We start from the raw sequence: 25,103 nt of genomic DNA, 5'->3' as shown, positions 1-25,103 counted from the left end.
ACAGCTCCTGTCTCCGAGCTCGATACCGGCTCGAGCTCGGTATTGGCTCGAGCCCTCGGCCTTGAGTTCGAGTTCGACATTCGGGGTGAGTGCCAATCAGTCTGTGCATCTCCGACAACCTTCTCGTTGCCTTGCGGTTCGATTTGGTCATGGGCTTGATAATGATACTGAGCCGATTCCTCGATCGGTCTTGGAGTTCGAGGCTTGTTTGTACTATCCTCGGAACTCGTATCGAGCTCTCACTTCGATCGCTTACCATGATCAAACGTACGGAGACCGAAATCTATTTTCGACCGTATACACGTTCTTACATAAACCAGCAAAGAATCCATTCAATGACACTTGGGAAATATAGCCAAGGAAAATTTTTAGGATAGAGACTACGCTAATAGTCCTTTTGAATTAACACTTTGAGATCGCTTATCACGTCTGGCCTGCCAAATAAATATGAAATTATAGCAGGCAAGAGCTTAAAACCTAAAAACTTGACCTTCTAATAAAAGACCTACAAGCAAAGTTCCATAGAAACCATAATATCAAAGAAAAGAAGCAAAATCTGGAGATGAAGTATACAATTTTCTTTTCCATATTTAATGGAGCAAAGCAAAATCTGGGAACTAGGGAACAACATTGAAAATAACAAATAGGCTACCTACTATCGGTACAACCTGAACCTATCTAATTCTTTTTTAAGACATTATTAAATAAAACAAATTTTTTTATTAATCACTAGAAAGAAAAAATGAATTTATTTTTATCAAAACTTTCTTGTCAAAATGCAGGTGATCAAATAAAATAGACGTGTATGAATAAATGGAGTACAAACGTTAATATCTCGAGAAGTAAACATGTGATTTCTTCTTCTTTTCCGTTTGTTTCTTCTTTATGCCCTTAAATAACTAGTTATTATTGTTTTGCTTTCATTTTTCTATCTAGATGGCGTGAGGAATTTGCTCAATTAGAATGGGAGGACAAAAGGATGCCTCACAAATCTTTACCAATGACAATAATCTTTTGTAGATGGCAATGCATTTAATGTACAAAATTCCCTATAAACAAAAAAGTTCTCAATTGCGGGCTCAGGTCTAAGGAGTGGATAAGTTGGATAGGTTTTTTCCCACCTACTCTATCTCCTATTAGGAGGTTGTTTATTTACTAGCACTAGAGTGAGGTTGGGCCAAGCTAACACTTAGCGCTCAAATTTAGACCAGCTAACAATGTTACGTCTCATTCAAGTTAGTGAAGCTGGCGAAAAATTTAATCTGCGCATGAACACATTAGAAGTGGAGTGTTGGCTCGTACTAGCATGAACCCAATATTTTAAAAGTTGAAATAATGGTTTATGATTACATTGTTATTAATGAGAAACGTATAAAGAAGAGATTAAAGCATGTAAGTAAGTTTCAGAAAGAAGATCTATATAGCTCTACAGACTAAATGCTTTATATCATTCACATGTATAAAAATTCATTCAAGTAGTACAAAAGTCAACAAAACGCCTACTTGTGGATGGTTTTCATGATCACGAGACTAATCTATTACATATAAACTCTTCGCAAGTTGACAAAATATAATATTTCCATGATTTTTCTTGCAACTTTCGACGAAAAAGTTGATACTATAGTATTTGTTAGTCTAAAATACAAATGAAAATAGTAGAGAGAAAGCATAGAAGCAAGAGAATGTTGTAATTTCCATGCCTTTTTAAAATACCATCCATCGTGCATTCCTGCTTTGCTTCAATAGTAGAGAGTAAACGGACATATTGCAGGCTTCAAAAATCCCTGTACATTAAAAAGAATTGTAAGAACACACAACATATAAGATAATTTATGCGGCGAACAATTAATCTTTTACAAGTGCACCCTGATGAATAAGTTGTACTTTAAAGGGTCATTACAAATGATATTTCGAGACACAAAACACATAATTTAGGTGCAGAAAGTAACAAAAAGCAATGATAGTAAAACATGATATTAGCATTGGGATTGGGTCATTGGCTATCATTTTAGTTCCCTAAATCTAACAGTTAAAGCCACTGTTGATTCCTTATGTTACCCCTTTCAATATTTTTGACACTGCAATTTCATGTCTTCCATCTAATTAAAACCTAAAATATAGATTATATATTGTGATAAGAGAAAAGAATAGATTATATTCCTTGTTACTTTTTTTTGTCCTTATTTGTTCTTCTACCTACTCTCAGGGACTTTATCAAGGCCCAATAGCTGACAGTTAAGCCTTTCATTCTTATATTTACATCAGTTCTCTCTTTCATATTGACCGGACTTGCTAATGGAGTATTTAAGACCCGGAAAGATGGCAATGATATAGATTCATTTGCTTAACAAACCCTTCAGTAAGGACTCTATACCTAAAGTATTTGCATTAATTTTTCCAACTCATGTCGAATTATAAATTTTGATATCATTATCTGAAATTATCATAGATAATGAACACTAAAATGGTGAACAAATACTTTTCAATATATTATTTTGCTAAGTCATTTGGTTACCAACTTTACATTTCTCTATAACGACCTGACCGGTCATTTTGAGATCTAGCATATTGCTCGGCGGTTTGAGTGACCAGCTTCACTTCATATATTATGACTTGTACGTGTGGTTGGTTTTGATTTTCGAGAGATTCAGAGTTGATTTGGAAGAATAATTCTCAATTCGGAAGCTTTAAGTTGGAAGAGTTGACAAATGTTTGACTTTTGAGTAAATGACCTCGGAATCATGATTTGAAGGTTCCTATAGGTTCGAAAGGTGATTTCGGACTTAGGCATATTGTCACGCCCCAACCTCGAGAAACGCGACCGACGTTCAACCGAGTGAACCCGGTCGAGCAAGCCTGCTAGATACTTTCTACCCAACTCACCCATGATCAAGAAAAAAGACAAGATTACATTAATTAGATAGTACGAAGTTCATACATACAATATTAAACCGTTTCATTAGTTACTTCACTACTATGTCTCAAAACACACATATTCTTATAGTTTGAGTGGAACAAGTGATAAAACACAACATAACTTGTTTAACATTTTTAGCACTCATATACAACCCACATAGTATCTACGTAGCCTCTAAAAGATACAAAAGAGTCTATGATATTGCCGGCGACAAGGCCCCGGCTATACCTTGAGATGTGACAATAGGAAAAGATACAATACATTACCCCGAAATGAAGTGGGGCTCACCAAGTCTGCTGGGAAGAGGATATGCCACTAACGCTGATCAACACTGCCTGCTATGTAACCACCTGCATCTATTTAAAGATACAGCGCCCCCGATAAAAGGGATTTAGTACCGTCGAATAGCACTAGTATGTATAGCTAAACACCATCTCAATAGAATGAATAATAATACAAGGGAAACAGTCAAGAATTCAATACGAGCTTCAAATAACATTAAAACATCATGTTGAGGATCACTTAAATTTTCAAGTCAATTTCCATATTATTAGGTTGGGTGATCTCTAGAGCTGATATACCATAATCCACAATACCACCGTGTACTTACACGGAGTCCGATCATGACCCGATCGGCTAGGTTGTCTCATTTGAGATATCAACCATAACCACAATTTCATCATAATTTCCAGCACATTTACTACCATGTGTGCGGCATGGCGTCCGATCACGGCCCGATCGGCTAGGCTGTCTTACCTAAGACATTACCTTTTTCAGTCAATCATCTCACATTATACTTCTTTCATATTCTTTCGATTCATTGGCACTAGTGGCCACAATTATAAAGTCATTCTTGGCACTTGGCCGTTTTTCATAATTCTAGTTCCCTTTTCCATATTCAAACATCATTATCATTATCAACAACAATAAGGCCTTCCATTCAAGACATTAAACATACATAAGAGCAATTTCGGAATCTTAGGCACATAGAGGCTTTTCATACAATTTGGTATAACAACCTTTATTTCGATCTTGACATGATGTCTTAACATTTCTAACACGTATTCCACATTTTGAACACATCCTCAAATGGCAAGATGAGATGATGAAGCATTTAGAATAAACATTGAACATACATCCTTCAACACAAATACATTAGGAGTAGCCAATTCAATAATGGTCAAGGACTTACACCAATTACATGAACACCGGGGGATTCGATTCTAAGAAGAAGGGGGTTTAGCCAACAAACCTCAATTGAGCTTCCTTTAAACTGTAAAACGTTCCGGAATTCTTAGCACTTTGATCTATTTTATAAATATAACAAGTTGGACAAATATTAGGAAGATGGTCATTATTCTAGCTCATTTGAGCATTTTATCATTCCCTAGGTGTGCAACAATGTTTTAAGGCCCTTTGTGTGGAAGATTCCATCATTTTCCAACCCATTCTCTACCATGTTGTAACGACCCGGCCGGTCGTTTCGGGAGTTATAGTCCCATTTTTCCTATTTCTACTTATTTTATGTTATTCAAGTGTATTATGTTATATCGGGTTAGTTGGTTCGGGGCCGGAGTGGTTTCAGAGTGAATTGAGACACTTAGTCTCTTAAGTAGAACTTAAGTTGGAAAAGTCAACCGGATATTGATCTATGTGTAAACGATCTCGAATTTGAATTCTGATGGATCCGTTAGCTCCGTTAGGTGATTTTGGACTTAGGAGTATGTCCGGAATGTGATTTGGAGGTCCGTGGTAGAATTAGGCTTGAATTGGCGAAATTAAAAATTTGGCAATTTCGGTCGGCAGTGGAAAAATTTGATATCGGGGTCGGAATTGAATTTCGGAAGTTGGGTAGGTTCGTAGTGTCATTTGTGACGTGTGTACAAAATTTGAGGTCATTTGGACGTGGTTTGGTTGGTTTCGGCATCGGTTGCCGAATTTGGAATTTAGAAGTTCTTAGGCTTGAATCCAAGGGTAATTTGATGATTTGATGTTGTTTAGAGTGATTCAAAGGTTCGATTAAGTTGGTATGTTGATATATGACTTGTTGGTATTTTTGGTTGAGGTCCCGAAGGCCTCGGGATGATTCCGGGTGGTTAACGGATTTGTCGAAGTTGGAAAATGCAGCTGAAGTTGCTGCTACTGCTATTTTCGCACCTGCAGAAGAAAGAGTCGCAGGTGCGAGGCCGCTAGTGCACGTGGGGAGTTCGCAGGTGCGGGCAAAGCTGGGCAGGCATCGCAAAAGCGAAGGAAACACGCAGGTGCGCTTTCGCAGGCGCGAGCATTTGCTGCGCAGATGCGGAAAAATGTGAGGCCAAGCCTGGAGCGCAGGTTAAGGCCGCACCTGCGAGCCCGCATGTGCGAGGCCTGGAGCGCAGGTGCGGAAGTTGAGGAATTAAGTGGAGTTCGCGGATGCGGCGCCTTGACCGCAGGTGCGGTCCCGCAGGCGCGGAAAAAGATCCCATAGGTGCGAAAAACGTGGGCAAAAACCATAAATAGAACCCTTTGCGAATTTAGTTCATTTCCACCATTTTCAAGTCGGTTTTTGGAGCTTTTGGAGTGATTTTTGAACGGTGATTCAAGGGCTATCAGTGAGGTAAGTTGCTTGAGCCCTAATACTCGTATATATGGTGATTTTCCGTTGTTTAATCATGTAATTTGTGAAAATGAGGAGTTAGGGCTTGGAATTTTGGAGAGTAATTTAAGGATTTGAAGGACCAAACGATGTCGGATTTTGATGAATTTGGTATGCTTAGATTCGTGAGTGAATGTGCTTTCTAGTTTTGTGAATTTTGTCGGATTTCGAAACGTGGGCCTGGGGGTCGGGTTTGAGCCAATTTCAGGTTTTGGTCTAATTTTGTAGCTTTTCTTGTGGAATTCCTTCCATTAGCACGTATTGATGGTATTGTACTGATTGTGAATAAATTCAGAGCATTTGGAGGCCGAGTCCAGAGGCAAGAGCATTGCGGGGTAGAGATTTGACCGGTTCGAGGTAAGTAACGATTGTAAATCTAGTCCTGAGGGTATGAAACCCGGATATCGTATCATTTTACTACTTTGAGGTGACGCACATGCTAGGTGACGGGCGTGTGGGCGTGCACCGTTAGGGATTTGTAACTTGGTCCGTCCCGTAGCAACTGTAAAGTTACATATTTTGTTGAAACTATATGATACTTATATGTTTTAGAAAGAGTTTCTGTAAATTGGGCTGAATGCCATGTTTGGGCCTTGTGCTAGTGTTGTTTGGACCCTTAGGGGCCTTTTCTTAATATCCTCTCATTGTTTTTGATTGAAAATCTATACTCAGTCATGGTTATACTTCTTTACATCATAACTCAGTTTTATGACTCTATTTTTGATGCATATAAATGTTGTTTTGGGCCGAATGCCCTGTTCTTACTGAAATGCCCGAGTGGCTTGAGAGGTTTATGACCGAGTGAGGCTGAGGGCCTGATTGTGAGGATGAGTGTGGATCAGGGCTGCTCGCCTGCAGCATACTTTATTATTATAGCACGTGAGTTATCCATGCAGCACGTGAGTTGTTCGTGCAGATTATAGCGCTTGGGTTGAAGGAGCCCCTCCAGAGTATGTACACACCCCCAGTGAGCGCAGGTACCTACTGAGTGTGAGTGCCGAGTGCTGAGAGACTGGGAGGCATGAGTGATTGTGAGGTATGCTCGAGTGGCAAAGAGTGATTGTGAGGTATGCCCGAGTGGCACGAGTGACTGTGAGGTTTGCCCGAGGGGATGTATATGAGTGATGTTTTGTCCAAGGGGTTGTTTATAATTTCATCATTTTGCTCACCATTGAATTTCATCCTCTGTTGGAAAGCTGTTAAAAAATATCTTTAAATAATTTTTACTGGAACTGGGTTTAAACGAGATGTTTTGATTCAAATCCTGATTTTTAAAAGCATGAGGTATTTTACTGTGATTTCCTGATATGAATGTTATATGCTTTATTGCTCGTCACTACTGCTCAGTCTTTATTTATTGTTGTTACTTACTGAGTTGGCGCACTCACGTTACTCCCTGCACCCTGTGTGCAGATCCAGGTTTAGCTGGACACGGTCGCGGTTGTTGATTGTTCTGATTGCAGATTCTCCTGTGGATAGCAAGGTAGCTGCCTGGCGATCGCAGCCCTGCTCTTCTCCCTCTTATCTTCCTCTAGTTGTATTTAGCTATTTTCCAGGCTGAGTTAGCCTTGATATTGTTAGATAGATTGTAGTAGATGCTCATGACTAGTGACACCCCGATGTCGGGCTTTTCCTTCCCCACTTTTATTTTGATTGGAACTCCTTTATGAAGGTTTTTATGTTAAATAACATTGAAATTATCTTTGAAATGAAAATATCGGTTTGTTTTGGAAATGAGTCGGCTTGCCTAGTTCCACGATAGGCGCCATCATGACTGGGGTTAGTTTGGGTCGTGACACATGTTTAGGTCACAACCTTCCCACATACTTCAAGAATACATGCATGCAAGACAACAACCCCCACACCCAATAATTGTCTCACTAATTATCCCATTTTTGTAAAATTTTGAAATTGAGAGCTAGGACATAGATTCTTACCTTTAGGGTGAAGACTTCCTTTGCTAATCCTCAATGATTGAGCAAAAGTTGATGGATAATAGGTTGAAGGTTGTTCTCCCACTCTAGGAACTCTCTCTCTCTCTCTCTCTCACTCTAAAACATCACAAATGTGCTTAAAATGGGTTATGGCATATATTTTAACGAAAAAGGGTCGGGTTTAAAAACCCCAAAAATGAAGCCCTGAAACAGGATATGCGATCGCATATGCGACCCCAGAATGGTTATGCGGTCCGCATATCAGCCGCATAATTTGGGTGCCAAAACGGGAAAGGAACTGATCGGGTCTGCGGTCATTATGCGGCCCGCAGACCTGTTCTGCGGTCGCATAATGCACCGCAGAAGCTCCCTCCGCAAAATTCCAAGGCTGATTATGCGATCAAAGTGTGGCCCGCGAAACAGTTATACTATCGCATAATGGGCCGCGAAAATGACATCCAAAATGACCCAGAAAACTATCTCACTCTGCGATCATTCTGCGGTCTGCAGAGTTGTTCTGAGGCGGCAGAATGGGCCGTAGAAATGCCTACTTCCGCCCAACATTTCCCTTCAACTCCCCAGCGCACTGTTCAATCCAAAAAAAAGTTCGAACCGCGGCTCGCAAGCTTGCCTCGAAAAATTTCTACTATTACTGGCCTCTACGCCTGCCCCGGCATCACGGAACCCCGGTTTTTAGGAAAATTTTCAAGGGGCCTAACATCTTCCCCCACTTAAGATCATTCGTCCTTGAATGAGGGTCAAGGTTCACTATTAACATCTTAAGCACTCAATTTTCATACCACACACCTTCAGCCCGAAATTTGACTAACTCCCTAAATTCTCAAAAATTTCGCCAGAGTTTCCCCCGGTAACTAGGCCTATCTACCTGTCAGAGAGCCCTAGAAACACATCCTTAAAACATATTCATAAACCAATAACATAACATAAGTCATAACAACACCAACTGTGGCCTCATAAACAATATATTACCAGAAAGGGACACCCTTAACATCAATTTGTTCAAATGATACATAATTCATAGAAGGTAACCCTTAGAATTTTCATAGAACACAACTTAATAAATAAATGGTATTCAAAAAAATAAGGATACTTTCTCTTCATTTCTTCCTCGGCCTCCCAAGTAGCCTCTTCAAATTGTTGGTTTCGCCATAACACTTTCACGGAGGCAATTTATTTATTTCTCAACTTCAAGACTTGCCTATCAAGAATGGGAACTGGAATTTCTTCATATGACAGTTCTTCAATAACCTCAATGGCCTCAACCGGCACAATAGCTGACGGATCTCCAACTACCTTCTTTAACATAGACACATGGAATACCGGGTGCACTAATGACATCTCTGGTGGTAGCTCAAGCTTGTACGCCACCTCAACAATCCTATGAATGATTCTGTATGGTCCGACATACCTCAGACTCAATTTCCCTTTCTTACCAAATCGCATTACACCTTTCATGGGGGAAATTTTCAAGAATACCCAATTATCTTCTTTAAACTCCAAATCCTTACGACGAGTATCCGAATAGGACTTTTGACGACTCTGAGCAGTCTTCAACAGCTCCTAAATGATTTTAACTTTTTCCATAGCCTAATGTACGAGGTCTGGCCCTATCAACCCTGCTTCCCCAATCTCGAACCACCAAATGGGAGATCTACATCTCCTACCATATAATGCCTCAAATGGTGCCATCTGAATACTAGCATGAAAGTTGTTGTTATAAGCAAACTCTATGATTAGCAAATGATCATCCCAGCTACCCTTGAAGTCGTGAACACAAGCACGCAACATGTCCTCAAGCGTATGAATAGTACGCTTTGCTTTCCCGTCCGTCAGTCTGTGGATGGAAGGCTATACTAAGATTCACCTGTGTACCCAACCCTTGCTGAAATTTCTTCCAAACGTATGCCGTGAAATGAGCCCCTTGATCGAAAATGATAGAAACTGGAGTACGATGTAGCCTGACTATTTCCTTGATATACAACTGAGCATACTATTCCGCTGTGTCGATAAATTTAACTGGCAAGAAATGTGTTGATTTCGTGAGCCGATCCACAATCACCCAAATTGAGTCAAACTTGTGTGGAGTGCGTGGTAATCCTCCCACAAAATCCATATTAATCATTTCCCTCTTCCACATTGAAATTTCTATGTTTTGTGCCAACCCACCAGGCCATTGGTGTTCGGCCTTGACTTGCTGGAAATTCGGACATCTTGCCACAAAGTCCACCACATTACTTTTCATGTCATTCCACCAATAGACTTCCTTGAGATCATGATACATCTTCGTAGAACCTGGGTGCACGGAATACCTAGAAATGTGAGCCTCGGTCATGATTCTTTCTCGAAGATCATCTACATTTGGAACACATAGCTGCCCTTGGTACCTTAGTGTACCATCATCGATGTCAAGAGTAAAAACCATAATTTTAAGTTTTTGAATCCCCTCCTTCAACTGCACCAAAAATGGATCGTTGTATTGCTTCTCTTTGAGTTCCATAACAAGCGATGATTCAACCCTATTTTGTACAATTACCCCTCCTCCTATGGAGTCCACAAGACGAACTCCCAAACTAGCCAATCGATGAAATTCCTTGGCCAACGGCCTTTGACATGCCTTCAAGTGAGCTAAACTACCCATAGATTTTCGGCTAAGAGCATCCGCCACAACATTGGCTTTCCCCGGGTGATACAGAATATCAATGTCGTAATCCTTGAGTAACTCAAGCCATCTTCTCTGCCTCAGATTCAACTCTTTTTGTTTGAAAATATATTGAAGGCTCTTGTGGTCCGTGAACACATCCACATGGACCCCGTACAGATAATGATGCCAAATCTTCAATGCAAAAATCACCGCCACAAGTTCTACGTCATGTGTTGGATAATTCTTTTCATGATTCTTAAGTTGCCTAGAAGCATATGCTATAACCTTGCCGTGTTGCATTAACACACACCAAAGCCCAATTCTTGAAGCATCACAATATACAACAAATCCATTTGCACCCTCTGGCAGGGTCAACACCAGCACTGTAGTCAATCTTGATTTTAACTCCTCGAAGCTCCTTTCACAAGCATCGGACCATTGGAACTTAACTGCTTTCTGAGTCAATTTAGTCAACGGAGAGGTAAGAGTAGAGAACCCCTCCACAAAATTTCTGTAATACCCTACTAAGCATAAGAAACTGTGAATCTTTGTTGGCGTTGTAGGTCTAGGCCAATTCTTCACCGTTGCAATCATTTAAAGATCAACCTTAATTCCTTATCTGGAGATAACATGACCCAAGAATGTGACAGATTCGAGCCAAAATTCACATTTTGAATATTTCGCATACAATTGGTGCTGATGAAGAGTCTGCAAAACTTCCTTGAGATGATCGGCATGGTCCTGTCGACCTCGTGAATACACAAGAATATCGTCAATGAACACTATCACAAAGGAATCGAGAAAAGGCTTGAAAACTCGATTCATAAGATCCATGAAAGCCGTTGGGGCATTGCTTAGCCCAAAAGACATTACCAGGAATTCAAAGTGCCCATACTGGGTCCTAAAAGCTGTTTCCAGAATATCCTGCTCCCTGATTTTCAATTAGTGGTACCCGGACTGCAAATCAATTTTGGAGAAGTACCTAGCACCCTGTAACTGATCAAACAAATCATCTATTCTTGGTAATGGGTATTTGTTTTTGATTATGATTTTGTTAAGCTGCAGGTAGTCAATACATATACGTAATGATCCATCTTTCTTCATCACAAAGAAAACCGATGGGCCTCATGGTGACACACTCGGTCGGATGAAACCCTTCTCTAACAAATCCTTCAATTGTTCCTTTAGCTCCTTTAATTCTGCTGGTGCTATTCTGTAGGGTGAAATAGATATAGGATGCATGTCTGGCATCACATCAATCCCAAAATCAATCTCCCTGTCTGGTGGGATTCCAGGGAGTTCATCAGGAAAGACCTCCAGAAATTCATTCACAACAGGCACAGACTCAGGTGTAGGCACCTCAGCATCGGTGTCCGTAACCCGCACCAAGTGATAGATACACCCCTTATTAATCATCTTCGTGGCCTTAAGGTAAGAAATAAACCTACCCTTCGGCACCACATTATCCCACTTCCATTTAACAACTGGATTCTTTGGAAATTCAAACCTCACAATTGTAGTTCGGCAATCGAGCTTGGCAAAACATGAATAGAAAATCGACCATCCTCAATTCTATAAGATCAGCCACGTTGTCCCAACCACGTACCATGACAACACAACCCCTATAAACTCGTGCGGCCACAATAGACTCGCCAACCGGAGTAGATACAGAGAACGGCTCAGGAAGTTGTTCCGGTTCTATCCCAAATTCCATAGCAGCATAAGGGGTAACATAGGACAAGGTGGAACCGGGATCAATAAGAGCATATACATCATGAGATTGGACAATTAATATACCTGTGACAACATCTGGAGAAGCCTATGCACTCTGGCGACCACTTATAGCATAGAACCGGCTGGGTCCTCCTGAACCCCGCACACCACCCCTAGCTACACCACGCCCTGCTGGTACTGGAATGCCTCGAGCTGGAGGGGGTGCTGAAGATGTAGCAGCTGCAGAACTGGATGGCTGTGTTGTGCCCCTGCTCGCACCCTGGCGGGATGAACAACATTCCCTCTGAATATGACCCCTCAATCCGCACCCGTAACATATAGGTAGGTCCATGTAGCAGATCCCCGAGTGCATCTTCCCACACCTGGGGCATGGGGGCCTCCGCTGCTGCTGTAATCTCCCTCCTGATCTGCCCTGCTGGTAGGGTCCCCTGATGCCCTGATTGGGCCTGAAACGAATCCCTTGCTGCTGACTGGGCCCTGCTGGTGGTGCACTGGTTAAAGACTGAGCAAAAGACTGGGATGGCCTGATGACCCTTTCCTAAAAGCTGATCTTCCCCTACCAATTGACTTTCCAAAGTTGCCCGCGGACCGGGCCTTGCTGGTACCCTCTTGCTCTATTCTGTTCTTCAACTTACGGTTCTATGTAGCTTGAGCAACTGCTACCATCTTCCCATAGTTAATATCTGAATTCAAGGCAGCTATAGTGGCCTCATTGATAACCAAGGGGCTAAGGCCCTGCACAAACCGACACACTCTAGCCTCCATAGTAAGCAACATGAGAATCGCATATTTAGACAGATGCGCGAACTCCATGTGATACTCCTACACACTCTTACTTCATTGATTAAGGTTCTCAAACTCTGCGGAACGAGATGCCCTAGTCTCGGCCTACAAGAAATGGTCCATGAAGACGTCAGCAAACTCACTCCACCTCGCTGGAGGGCTCTCCTCCTCCTGAGAGTCCTCCTACAGCTCAAACCAAGAATAGGTCACCCCTTTTAGGCGGTAGGCGACCGACTCTACTCCCTCTGTCTTAGTAGCGCGCATAACTCGGAGAGTATTATGCATCTCATCAATGAAGTCCTGTGGGTCCTCCTCGGGATTAGCACCCGTGAACACCAGAGGATCCAACCGAAGAAATCGGTTAACCCTAGAACCACTAGAATCCCCTTGTTGGCTAGAAGAAATGGGTGAAACATTTGATCTCTGGGCCTGAGAAGCCACTATTTGTGTCAATATCTGGATAGCTCCCCTAAGATCCCCATCTAAAATACCAGAATAGGAAGCTGGGGCTGAAGGTGGAACCAGAATATCAGTTAGAGGAACCGTTGCACCCTCAGTAGGTGAAGGAACTGGTGTGGCCTGCTCAGGTGTAGTGGAATCAAGTAGTGTAATAGTCGGGGGATTATCCTCACCCCTCGGGTATTCACCCGCCTCACTCAGTAAAGGGTAAACTGCCACTCCTAAGGCGGCATTGGCTCCTTGACCAGTTCTTTCTCTCTTCTTAGGTGCCATGTAATGAAAGTAAAAACATGCACGAGTTAGAGGAGGAACAGTTTCACAAATAGTTTCATCGCACGATCCAGAATATTAAAGAAGGGTATTTTTAATAAATATCCAAGTAGCCTCCAACTTATGGATGTGGTGTACAACACACCGATAAGAAAGACTCTACTAGACATTGCTCTGAGACATCCCAGGACACTTTAAAACCTTAGGTTCTGATACCAAGTTTGTCACGCCCCAACCTCGGAAAGCGTGACTGGCGCTCAACCGAGTGAACCCGGTCGATCAAGCCTGCTAGATACTTTCTACCCAACTCACCCATGATCAAGAAAAAAGACAAGATTACATTAATTAGTCAGTACGACGTTCCTACATACAATATTAAACCGTTTCATTAGTTACTTCACTACTATGTCTCAAAACACACATATTCTTATAGTTTGAGTGGAACAAGTGATCAAACACAACATAACTTGTTTAACATTTTTAACACCCATATACAACCCACATAGTATCTACGTAGCCTCTAAAAGATACAAAATAGTCTATGATATTGCCGGCGACAAGGCCCCGACTATACCTTGAGACGTGACAATAGGAAAAGATACAATACATTACCCCAAGATGAAGTGGGGCTCACCAAGTCTGCTGGGAAGATGATATGCCACTAACGCTGATCAACACTGCCTGCTATGTAACCACCTGCATCCATTTAAAGATGCAGCGCCCCCGATAAAAGGGATGTTAGTACCGTCGAATAGCACTAGTATGTATAGCTAAACACCATCTCAATAGAATGAATAATAATACAAGGGAAACAGTCAAGAATTCAATACGAGCTTCAAATAACATTAAAACATCATGTTGAGGATTAATTAAATTTTCAAGTCAATTTCCATATTATTAGGTTGGGTGATCTCTAGAGCTGATATACCATAATCCACAATACCACCGTGTACTTACACGGAGTCCGATCATGACCCGATCGGCTAGGTTTTCTCATTTGAGATATCAACCATAACCATAATTTCATCATAATTTCCAGCACATTTACCACTATGTGTGCGGCATGGCGTCCGATCACGGCCCGATCGGCTAGGCTGTCTTACCTAAGACATTACCTTTTTGAGTCAATCATCTCACATTATACTTCTGTCATATTCTTTCGATTCATTGGCACTAGTGGCCACAATTATAAAGTCATTCTTGGCACTTGGCCGTTTTTCATAATTCTAGTTCCCTTCTCCATATTCAAACATCATTATCATTATCAACAACAATAAGACCTTCCATTCAAGACATTAAACATACATAAGAGCAATTTCGGAATCTTAGGCACATAGAGGCTTTTCATACAATTTGGTATAACAACCTTTATTTCGATCTTGACATGATGTCTTAACATTTCTAACACGTATTCCACATTTTGAACACATCCTCAAATGGCAAGATGAGATGATGAAGCATTTAGAATAAACATTGAACATACATCCTTCAACACAAATACATTAGGAGTAGCCAATTCAATAATGGTCAAGGACTTACACCAATTACATGAACACCGGGGGATTCGATTCTAAGAAGAAGGGGGTTTAGCCAACAAACCTCAATTGAGCTTCCTTTAAACTGTAAAACGTTCCAGAATTCTTAGCACTTCAATCTATTTTATAAATATAACAAGTTGGACAAATATTAGGAAGATGGTCATTATTCTAGCTCATTTGAGCATTTTATCATTCACTAGGTGTGTAACAATGTTTTAAGGCCCTTTTTGTGGAAGATTCCATCATTTTCCAACCCATTCTCTACCAATTTTAGCTCCCAACCTTCCCACATACTTCAAGAACACATGCATGCAAGACAACAACCCACACACCCAATAATTGTCTCTCTAATTATCCCATTTTTATAAATATTTGAAATTGAGAGCTAGGACATAGATTCTTACCTTTAGGGTGAAGACTTCCTTTATTAATCCTCAATGATTGAGCAAGAATTGATGAATAATAGGTTGAAGGTTGCTCCCCCACTCTAATAAAACTCTCTCACTCTAAAACATCAGAAATGTGCTCAAAATGGGCTATGGCATATGTTTTAACAAAAAAGGGTCGGGTTTAAAAACCCCAAAAATGAAGCCCCAGAATAGGATATGCGGTCGCATATGCGACTACCGAATGGTTATGCGGTCCACATATCGACTGCATAATTTGGGTGCCAAAATTGGAAAGGAACTGATCGGGTCTACGATTATTATGCGGCCTGCAGACCTGTTTTGCGGTCGCATAATGTGCCGCAGAACATCCTTCCGCAAAACTCCAAGGCTTATTATGCGATCAAAGTGCAGACCGAAAAACGGTTATGCGGTCGCATAATGGGCCGCGAAAATGACATCCAAAATGACCCAGAAAATTGTCTCACTCTGCGACCATTCTGTGGTCCGCAGAGTGGTTCTGGGACCACAGAATGGGCCGCAGAAATGCCTACTTCCACCCAACATTTCCCTTCAACTCCCCAGCGCATCACGTAACCCCGGTTTTTAGTAAAATTTTTACGGGGCCTTATACATATGTTTGGGTTGAGTATCGGATGGCCCGGGAGCGATTCAACGCTTATTATCAGAAGTTTGCACTTTTGAAGGTTTGAAATTTGCCAAGTTTGACTTAGAATGTACATTGGTATTATCGGATTCTAGACGGTGTTACGAGACCTTGGATAGGTTCATCTTACTGATTGGAACTTGTGCGTGAATATTGGTCGAGATCCGGAATGTCTAAGTGTGATTCGGATGCGTTCGGCGAAGTTTGAATGTTTGAAAGTTAAAACAAGGATTTCGATCGTCGATTCATGGTTTTGATCGTCGATTCGGGTGTGTTTCAGGATTGTTTCAGACCAAGTTTGGGTGATTTGCTACTACTTGTTGCTGGTTCTGGTTTTGTTCTTCGCGAACGCGGTGGTAAGCTCGTGTTCGTGAAGAAGGATTTGAGTTGGAGGTCGTTTGTTCTTTGCATTCGCGATTGGGGATTCACGTTAGCAAAGGTTTGGGCAGTGGTGCTCCGCGTACCAGGTTCGCGATGAAGAAGCTGGGCATGAAGACATGATCTTCATGTTCGCGGAGGTGTGACTGCATTCGCGAAGGGGCAACCTGGTAAAGTTTTGCATTGGCGAGCCTATTCTCGTATTCACGTAGAAGATTCTGGGAGCAGAAGTTGAGTGTGCTACCCGAACGCGAGGCACGTGTTGCGTTCGCGAAGACGGACGCCTGAGAAGTGTATAAGAGTTTCAAATGGGGTTTTTGACTCATTTCATCTCATTTTTCTCATTGGAGTCAATCTCAGGGTGATTTAGGAGTGCCATTTTCGTCATCTATCATATAGTAAGTGATTCCTACCCATTGTGAGTTAAATACATGGATTATATATGGATTCTAACATGAAAATTGTTAGAAATTGTGGGATTTTAGATGAAAACCAAGAATCAGTATTTTTGGATTTTGACTACGAAATTGGATATAGAATCGGGTTTAAATTATATATTTGAGTTCATGGTGATATGAGTAATATTTTTCTTCAAAAATTTTCGGAATCCCAACACGTGGGCCCGAGGATTGACTCTGTTAACTTTTCGAGCAGAGTTGCGAATTATTATAAATTGTTAAACTATGAGTATTGGAGTATAATTTGATTGGTTTGTAGGTTGTTTTATTAATTTAGGATCCTTTGGCATCGGTTTGAGGTGTTATAGAGGCGTTGGAGCCGGTTATCGAATTTTCGAGAGGTGAGTCTCCTGCCTAACCTTGTGAGGAGAGAATTTACCCCGCAGGTGCTATATTTGCTATGTGCTTCATGTTGTGGGAGCTACGCATGTATGAGTTGACGAGTGTCCGTGGGTATGCTAGAATTCCTGTTTAGGTTCGGGTAGACTTAGACTCACGTTGTGCTTTAATTGTAATGTTTGAGTTAATAATTCCTGTTTAATTGCATTAATTTACATTTTTACCTGAGACTAGACTTGCGTAAATTATCGGATTTTTGAATTTAGATATTTGGCGAGCTACTTGTTTAGCAGTAGAGATTACACTTCCTTTTACGGATTTCTCCCGTGTTGTACATATTTGTCCGAAAGTTTCTTGAAATTTACAACTCACACATACATTCGTGAGTGGGGCCAGTGAGCCATCAAGTCTTCACTATTCCCATGGGATTGGGCTGAATGCCTTAGTAGTATCATTATGGGATCGAGTCATTCACCTCGGTAGTATTATGAGATGCATCTATGGTTCGTGCTGGTCGACTCTCAGCAGTGTACATGATTATGGGATAGGCCTGAATGCCTCAGCTTGGATCGGGCCATAAGCCACGACAGGAAATCGTGCCTTTACTTTCGTGGGAACAGGTCGCTCGCCTCGGCAGAATCGTGCGTCATACTTAATAAGAAGCCAGTGTACCCGTGAGTTTTCCTGGCATGAGATGTGACATTTTACTTATTGTTGATCATTATGTATTCCATTTGAGGAGGTATCCAGTATTTGAGGACTTCGTGTTTACCATTCAGTTGTGGATCGTCTTATACATCTATACATGCTCTCACTATTTTAGTTGCTATGCTTCATACTTGCCTACTCTTATTATACATGATTTATTGGACCACTAACAAGTGTTGATGTCGACTCCTCGTGACTACTTCTTTGGATTTAGGCTAGATACATACTGGATATGTGTTGATTTATGTACTCATGCTATATTTATGCACTAATTATGCAGGTACTGAGACAGGTTCATTTGGTGGTCATCTTGGCGCACAGGCGCAGCTCCTGAGGGGACTTTATGGTGAGATGCATTCCATGTTATGATCCATAGCACTCGAAGTCTCCATCTTATTCATTTATTTTATTCTATCTATTTTATATTCCAGACAGATGTTGTAATAGTATTGTAACACTGGGTTTTGGAGATTTATATTTTGCTCGTGGTTGTATTCTGTTACGATTTCGGGTTTATATTTCGGCCACATTTGAAAATTTAAAATAATGACATCTATATTTTTTATTAAAATAAATGAACTTTCACTCTTTATTTCTTTAATTATTTTGAAATGCATTTTGGATTTACTATCGGCGTATTGATTTAATTGTTGGATAGCCTAACGATGGCGTTTGGCGCCATCACGACCTATTATGGGATTTGGGTTGTTACATTCTCTATCTTTAAATTTTAATCTATTGTATGGTTGCGACAACCTCAATGCACTACGGAAGGAAACTACTGCATTAAGAGCAAGAAACACTGAGATTCTAATGCCTCTTTTTCATTTTTTGAATAAAAGAGTGATATTTCAACATTGTTATTCCCAGAAATAGTACAAAAAAAACAAAGAGAATGAGGCTGTCACGATCCAAACCATCACCGATCGTGATGGCGCCTAACCCACTTGCGACGCAAACCAACAAATAAATAACAACGAAACATAGTAATAAGTTACAGATTAAATAAATCTTAAGCCATATAACCATAGATAGAAACCAAGTCAATACATAAATCCCTAGAAGCCGGTGAGTCATGAGTTCTAATATATGAGTACAAGTCTGAAAATATAATATAATAGCTGAATCAAATACTGTAATAAAATGATAGAAGGGAACATCAGGGACTACGATTAGGATGCAGCTCTATCTCGGGTGTAATGACCCCTCTGGTCGTTTTGTCAGCCCCATTCCCCTAATTAATGCTTTCTGTGTGCGTTTTTGTTGTCTTGTAACTTGCGGGGTTGGTTGGCTTGGCTTCAAGAAGGGTTGAGACCGATTGGATACACATAGTCTCATTTTGGAAGCTTAAATTATAAGAGTTGACCAAGGTTTGAATTTTTTGTAAACGAACTCGGATTTGTGATTTGATAGTTCCATTATGTTCATATGGTTATTTTGGCCTTGGGAATATATTATGATTTGTGTTTGGAGGTTACTACGATATTTTGGCACTATTTGTCGAAAATTGACAATTTTCAGGTTTGGAGAGGTCCTAAATTTTAATAGGAGTTGACTTTGATGATATCAAATTCAGATTGTTTTTTGAAACTTTGAATAAGTTTGTTTTATCATTTTACACTTGTGTTCAAAGTTTGAAGGTAGTCCGAATTAGTTAGGCTTGAATCGGACGCTTGGTTGGAAGTTTGGAGGTTATTGAACTTAAAGAGAAGCTCAAGTTGTGCTTTAATCATCGATTCTTGGTTCTGATGTTAGTTGTGGTGTTATGAGCATTTGAATAAGTTTGGATAAGGTATTGGGACTTTTTGGAATGATTTGATGGGGTCTCGGGGGGCTCGCGTGTGTTTCGGGATAGTTTCGAACCATTTCCCCTTGATTTGGAATTGCTGGTTTTCTGGTGCTGAGCAGTCCTTCGTGATCGCGGAGCTTGTCTCACGATAGCAGAGAAGGGGGTACTGGTAGACGAGATTTTCCTCTTTGCATCCGCGTGGTTGGAGTCGCACTCGCGGGGGGCTTGGGAGCAGGTGAAATGCGTTCACGTGTAGGGGGCGCAATAGCGATAGAGTGATTCCTGGCAAACAGATTGTGTTCACATTCATGGAGTAGGGCTCGCGTTCGTGTAGGCTTAGCAAGTTGGGGCATTGCGTTCGCAAAGGGGGACTGCGTATTGGTGAAGTGGAGCAGCAACTCGACGGACTTTTAGCTTTCATGATCGCGAAGGGTGTGTTGCGATCGCGATGCATATCGCTAGGTAGAACAGTTAAGTGTTATATTATAGGATTTTACTCATTCTCTCAATCTTGATTCCCCATAGATTTCTATACCTAAAAATATGTATTTTTAAATGGAAATTCAGGATTTTTGTGTACGACTTAAGAGGGTATATTTTGAGGATTTGAAGGTTGATTTGGACTCGATTTTAGTATCTAATCACATATTTGGACTCGTGGGATTATGGGTAGTTGGGATCTACCCCTTGACTCTCAGGTTTTGACCATGTGGGCCCGAGTTAAAAATTTGGACTTTTGGAGATTTGATTAAAGATCTAAGATTTATTGTTTGGAGTTATTTTCTACGGTTTTATTTGACGGCATTGAGTTTGTTTTACTAGATTCAAGTCGTTTGGAGTTGAATTTGGACGGAAGGCAATTGTTGTTTGATTTTAGCTTACCGGACGAAGGTAAGTCTCTTGGCTATCCTTGTAAGAGGGAATCCTCCACATAGGTGACTTACTAAGCTGTTTACAATGTTCTAATTTAATCATATTATTTATCATGAGTCAATTAGTCTATAAAATCTACTAAATATTCATGGAGCAAATAAGATAAGTGTATGACTACGAATTTATAATAAAGCTCAATATAGAAAAACCCAACATTTATGTCAAACCAACAAGTCATAACCCTAGACATGATCCTAGATCTTGAACATAAATTATCACGTCGTCATAGAATTAATTGGACATGAATAACAACCTCACATAATCCAACAAAGGCACAACCCAAGTCAACAATACCAGATTTGGTCAAGCCCTAGCTATGTATATACGCTTGTCACCCCGCATATACATGGCTCCTAAATCATGAATCAAGTTTAAGTTGTTGTGATAAATACAACTACATGATTTGCCATAGACATCTTTTAGCCATCGTTGCATACACATATGCATGAGTGGATAGAGTTGGTGTTTGAGGAAAGTTGAGGATTTTTGCATTACAGACAGTTGAGCGAATATTGGTATTGATTATTTGATTGATGATTATTATTAGAAAATAATCAAAATTTGCATTATGGATTCGTCCCTCCGGAGTCTGTTGATTATCCATGTTAACTTGGGCCCGTGAGCGTAGCCATCCATGATTCCTTTAGTGCTTGTTGGACAACTGACCTATGTCAAGCACATGAATTTGTGCTGTGAGTTGTTGAGAAAGGGATCCTGAGCATGCATATGCATATTTTCTTAGACATATGCAATAATTTGATGTAAGTATTATTGACCCGTGTCATGTCTTACTCGCAAATTTAGATGCTGATATCTTATTTGATCACTGTTATTTGTAAAAGCATGCCTAAATACTGTATGAACAGTATTTTAAGTTTTTATTCTCATTTGATGATACCATCCCTCCTTTCATATCGATTAATTCTCTCATCTGATTATTTGATTGTTAATGAGTGTCGGTGTCGACCCTCGCCACTACTTATTCAAGGCTAGACTCGATACTTACTGGGTACCGTAGTTTGTACTCATACTACATTTATGCATATTTTTATGCAGTTTCTGAGTCAGGTGTGAGTGTCATTCATCCAACATAGTAGGAGGACTTGTGAAGACATCGTGGTGAGCTACTCTACTCTATTGATTTGCAACACACGGAGTCCCCCTCCCTACTTATCTCTTATGCCTATCTCTCTCTTTTAGATAGACGGTGTATTATAATGATTCTATATACTCTTGTTAGATGCTTGTGATATTCGGGTTTCAAGCTATATAGGCAGTTGTAGTCGTGTTTGGATTGTTCCTCAGATAGTTATCTGTGTAATCAGTTTGAGGATTATTTCCGTTTCTTATCATATTGAAGATTTTATTAAGATTTGGTTAATTTGCTTTAAAATTATGATTATTATTGTGTTGACTTTCCTAGCAAGCGTATTAGGCGCCATTATGACCTTTGATGGGATTTTGGGTCGTGACAAGTTGGTATCAAAGTACTAGGTTCTAAGGGTCTCACAAATCACAAGCAGACCTAGTAGAGTTTTGTGGGTTGGTAGAGAGACGCGAGTATCTATCTACAAGAGGCTATAGGACAGTAGGATACCTTTTTTTCTCGATATCTTATCCTGCGTTGATTATTATTCCGAGTCTAAATTCTGCTATTCTACTCTCTCTTAGATGGTGAGGACTCACACTTTTGGAGCAGCAGGCGATAGGGAGGCAATACCATCGGCGGTAGCTGGGAGAGGCATAGGTTGGGGTAGGGCCAAAGCTCCCGCTAGGGGCCACACTATTATCACTAGGGGTGGAGCATCCACTGGGGCCCATGTCCATGCCAGAGCAGTTACAGTAGACCCACCAGTGGATCAAGTGGAGGAGTAGAAGATGAGCATATTAAGGCTCCAGTGAACACCTAGTGTTACACCCCATGTTTTCGTACGCAAAAGTACATCGTAAGTAAATCGATTTAAGATCGGAAATGAGATCCTCTTTGAAAGTATATAAAGTAATTTAATGATGTTACATCCCGTATTTCCATTCAACATATACACGACTAGGTTGAGGACGAATGCACTTAAACGTGAGAAAGGAGATTTGGACAAATAAAAACGAGATGCTTTCCTACCCGACGTGCCTGCTTCACCAACTTACTCTCCGTCCTACTTGCCTGAGCTACTCGACACATGTCTAAATTATTTAACAAGGATGAGACACATGTTTAAAAATTAAAAAAACCCAACATGTATCACCTACTTGATTAAGTAGGTGACAAGTAGGTGCATCACCTACTTAGAGTTTGTAAGCCAAATTAAAAGGAAAAGGAAAAAGGATAGAGATGGGTAACACAACCCATCTGCCCAAGCCCTTTAGTAGGGCCATATATACGTAGATATATCTCTATTTCACTTAGAGAACAATTTAGAATCCCTCTCTCTCTATTGCAACGTGAAGAAGATCCAAAATATCATCCCAAAACCTCTCTCAACGTTATCCTAGGGTTCAAGACCAAATCCACAAGTTGGTAAGGTGATTTCTCTCTTGGAAGATCAAGATCACCTAGTTATCTTTCTACTTTGATGTTTGAGGTAAAGAGCTTATTTGTGATTGAATTAAAGCTTAGTTGGATGAGATTTCTTGCTGGCAAGGTAAGGTTTAACTTCTCCTATATGTATTAAGGATCATCTATGTATATCTAGTTGATTTGATAAAGGAAACTTGTGAAGTAGGTTGAACTTCATGTTGAAGTGTTGTAGTTGCTGGACTATTTTGGATTTGAATTCTTGATGTTTTATGGTTGGAAATCAGTAGAAATAACTTAAGAATACTATTGCTATTGTGGTTGATGTGTTTGGAAGAAGATAAGGTCTGGAGAAGTGTTGTTGATATTGTAAAACCGAGTTTAAGGCTTGTTTGTTGGTATTGCTGCCGCGCCATTATTGGTTTATAGTGAGCATATTTCTAAACTGAAATCGTGGTTGGGTTACTCGAGAAGGAGCTTATTTATATATTATTTGTTATTTTGTTTGATTTGAGGAAAGTGAAAAGAATAAGGGGAGGTGCTGTCCAAAATATCATAGACGAGCTAGTCGCTCATTTGTGTTGAGTTCTAGCTTCCGTAAGCTTAACAATGGTCCCTTATAGTTTGTTGTAGATTAGAGTACTAACAGGCTGAACCGACGTCGTGTGGTTAAGTAAACGACAAAGGTATGTTAAGGCTATCCTTTCTTTCCTTTTGGCATGATACATATGATATAAACAAAATGAGCAAACGCGCAACTTTCACAAATGACTCTATTCATAGAAGTACTAGGGGTGCCTATGTTCTTGATTCCCCACGTGTCCTATTATTATATCATCTGTTCATGAGTCTCATAATATATGTAAGTTGATAAAGTTTATTTCATGATATTAACCGAATGCATAATGATCTTATTACTTTCCGAGAGAACTTATTGACTTACTTCCGTATGCAATGCATTCATTTATACATGTACATTAACCCATGACCAGATGGTGTTATATACGCTTATTATATATATATATATATATACACATATATTATATGTATATGGGGTATGGGGAAAGGTTACGACATTATATACGCACCACCACCTGATCAATTGGTATACGTTGATGATTTTGCCCACTGAGGCCGAGATGATATGATGGGAGGCCCTCAGAGGCTTGACGATGTTATGTATGCATATACCTATGCATGATATGACATTTATACGCATATGTATGAAATTATAAATGTTTCATGATTCACAGGGCTATTTTGACTTACAGGTTAAGTCCTTTACACCATGTTTTTTTTTCATGACTTCCATACGCGATACATTATTCATACTGATGCCCCTATTGTTCGGGGGCCTGCGTTTCATGCCCACAGGTGCAGGTAGATAGGCTGACGGTCCCCTTTATTAAGATCCTTGCTCAGTGAGAATTGGTGAGCTCCATTTGATTCGGAGATGCTACAGGGTTTTGATACGATATTTTTGTATATATATATATGGGTACGACGGGGCCTAGTCCCGTCCTTTGCATGGTTGTACACTCCATTAGAGGTCTATAGACAGTCATGTATAGTTGGATAGTATGTGACCTGTCACGACCCCTATTTCCCCTCTGTAGGATGTCGTAATGACACCTAGTATCTAAGACTACGTAAGCCAATTACTTTCAACAATTAAGCCAGTTTAACAATGATAATTTAAAATAGAGTTTAATATGAATACCGAAACAAAAGCGAAATGAGCCTACGCGACAATAATCATACAACCTCCCAAGACTAGGTAATACAGAGTCACGAACTCTGGCTGAATTTATGGAAACATCTCAAAGATCGAAATACAATATTGTTCAAGTAACAAGCTAACAATACAATAAAAGGAAAGGACTCCAAGGGACTGCGACGACCAAGCAGCTCTACCTTAAATCCTCGCGATCAATAAGCTAACTTTGCCTGAGTCTGATATCTCCAATACCTGGCTCTGCATAAAAATCTGCAGAAGTGTAG

Source organism: Nicotiana tabacum, chromosome 13 (genome assembly GCF_000715075.1).
Source record: "Nicotiana tabacum cultivar K326 chromosome 13, ASM71507v2, whole genome shotgun sequence".
NCBI classification, from domain to species: domain Eukaryota; kingdom Viridiplantae; phylum Streptophyta; class Magnoliopsida; order Solanales; family Solanaceae; genus Nicotiana; species Nicotiana tabacum.
This window is presented reverse-complemented; position numbering follows the sequence as displayed.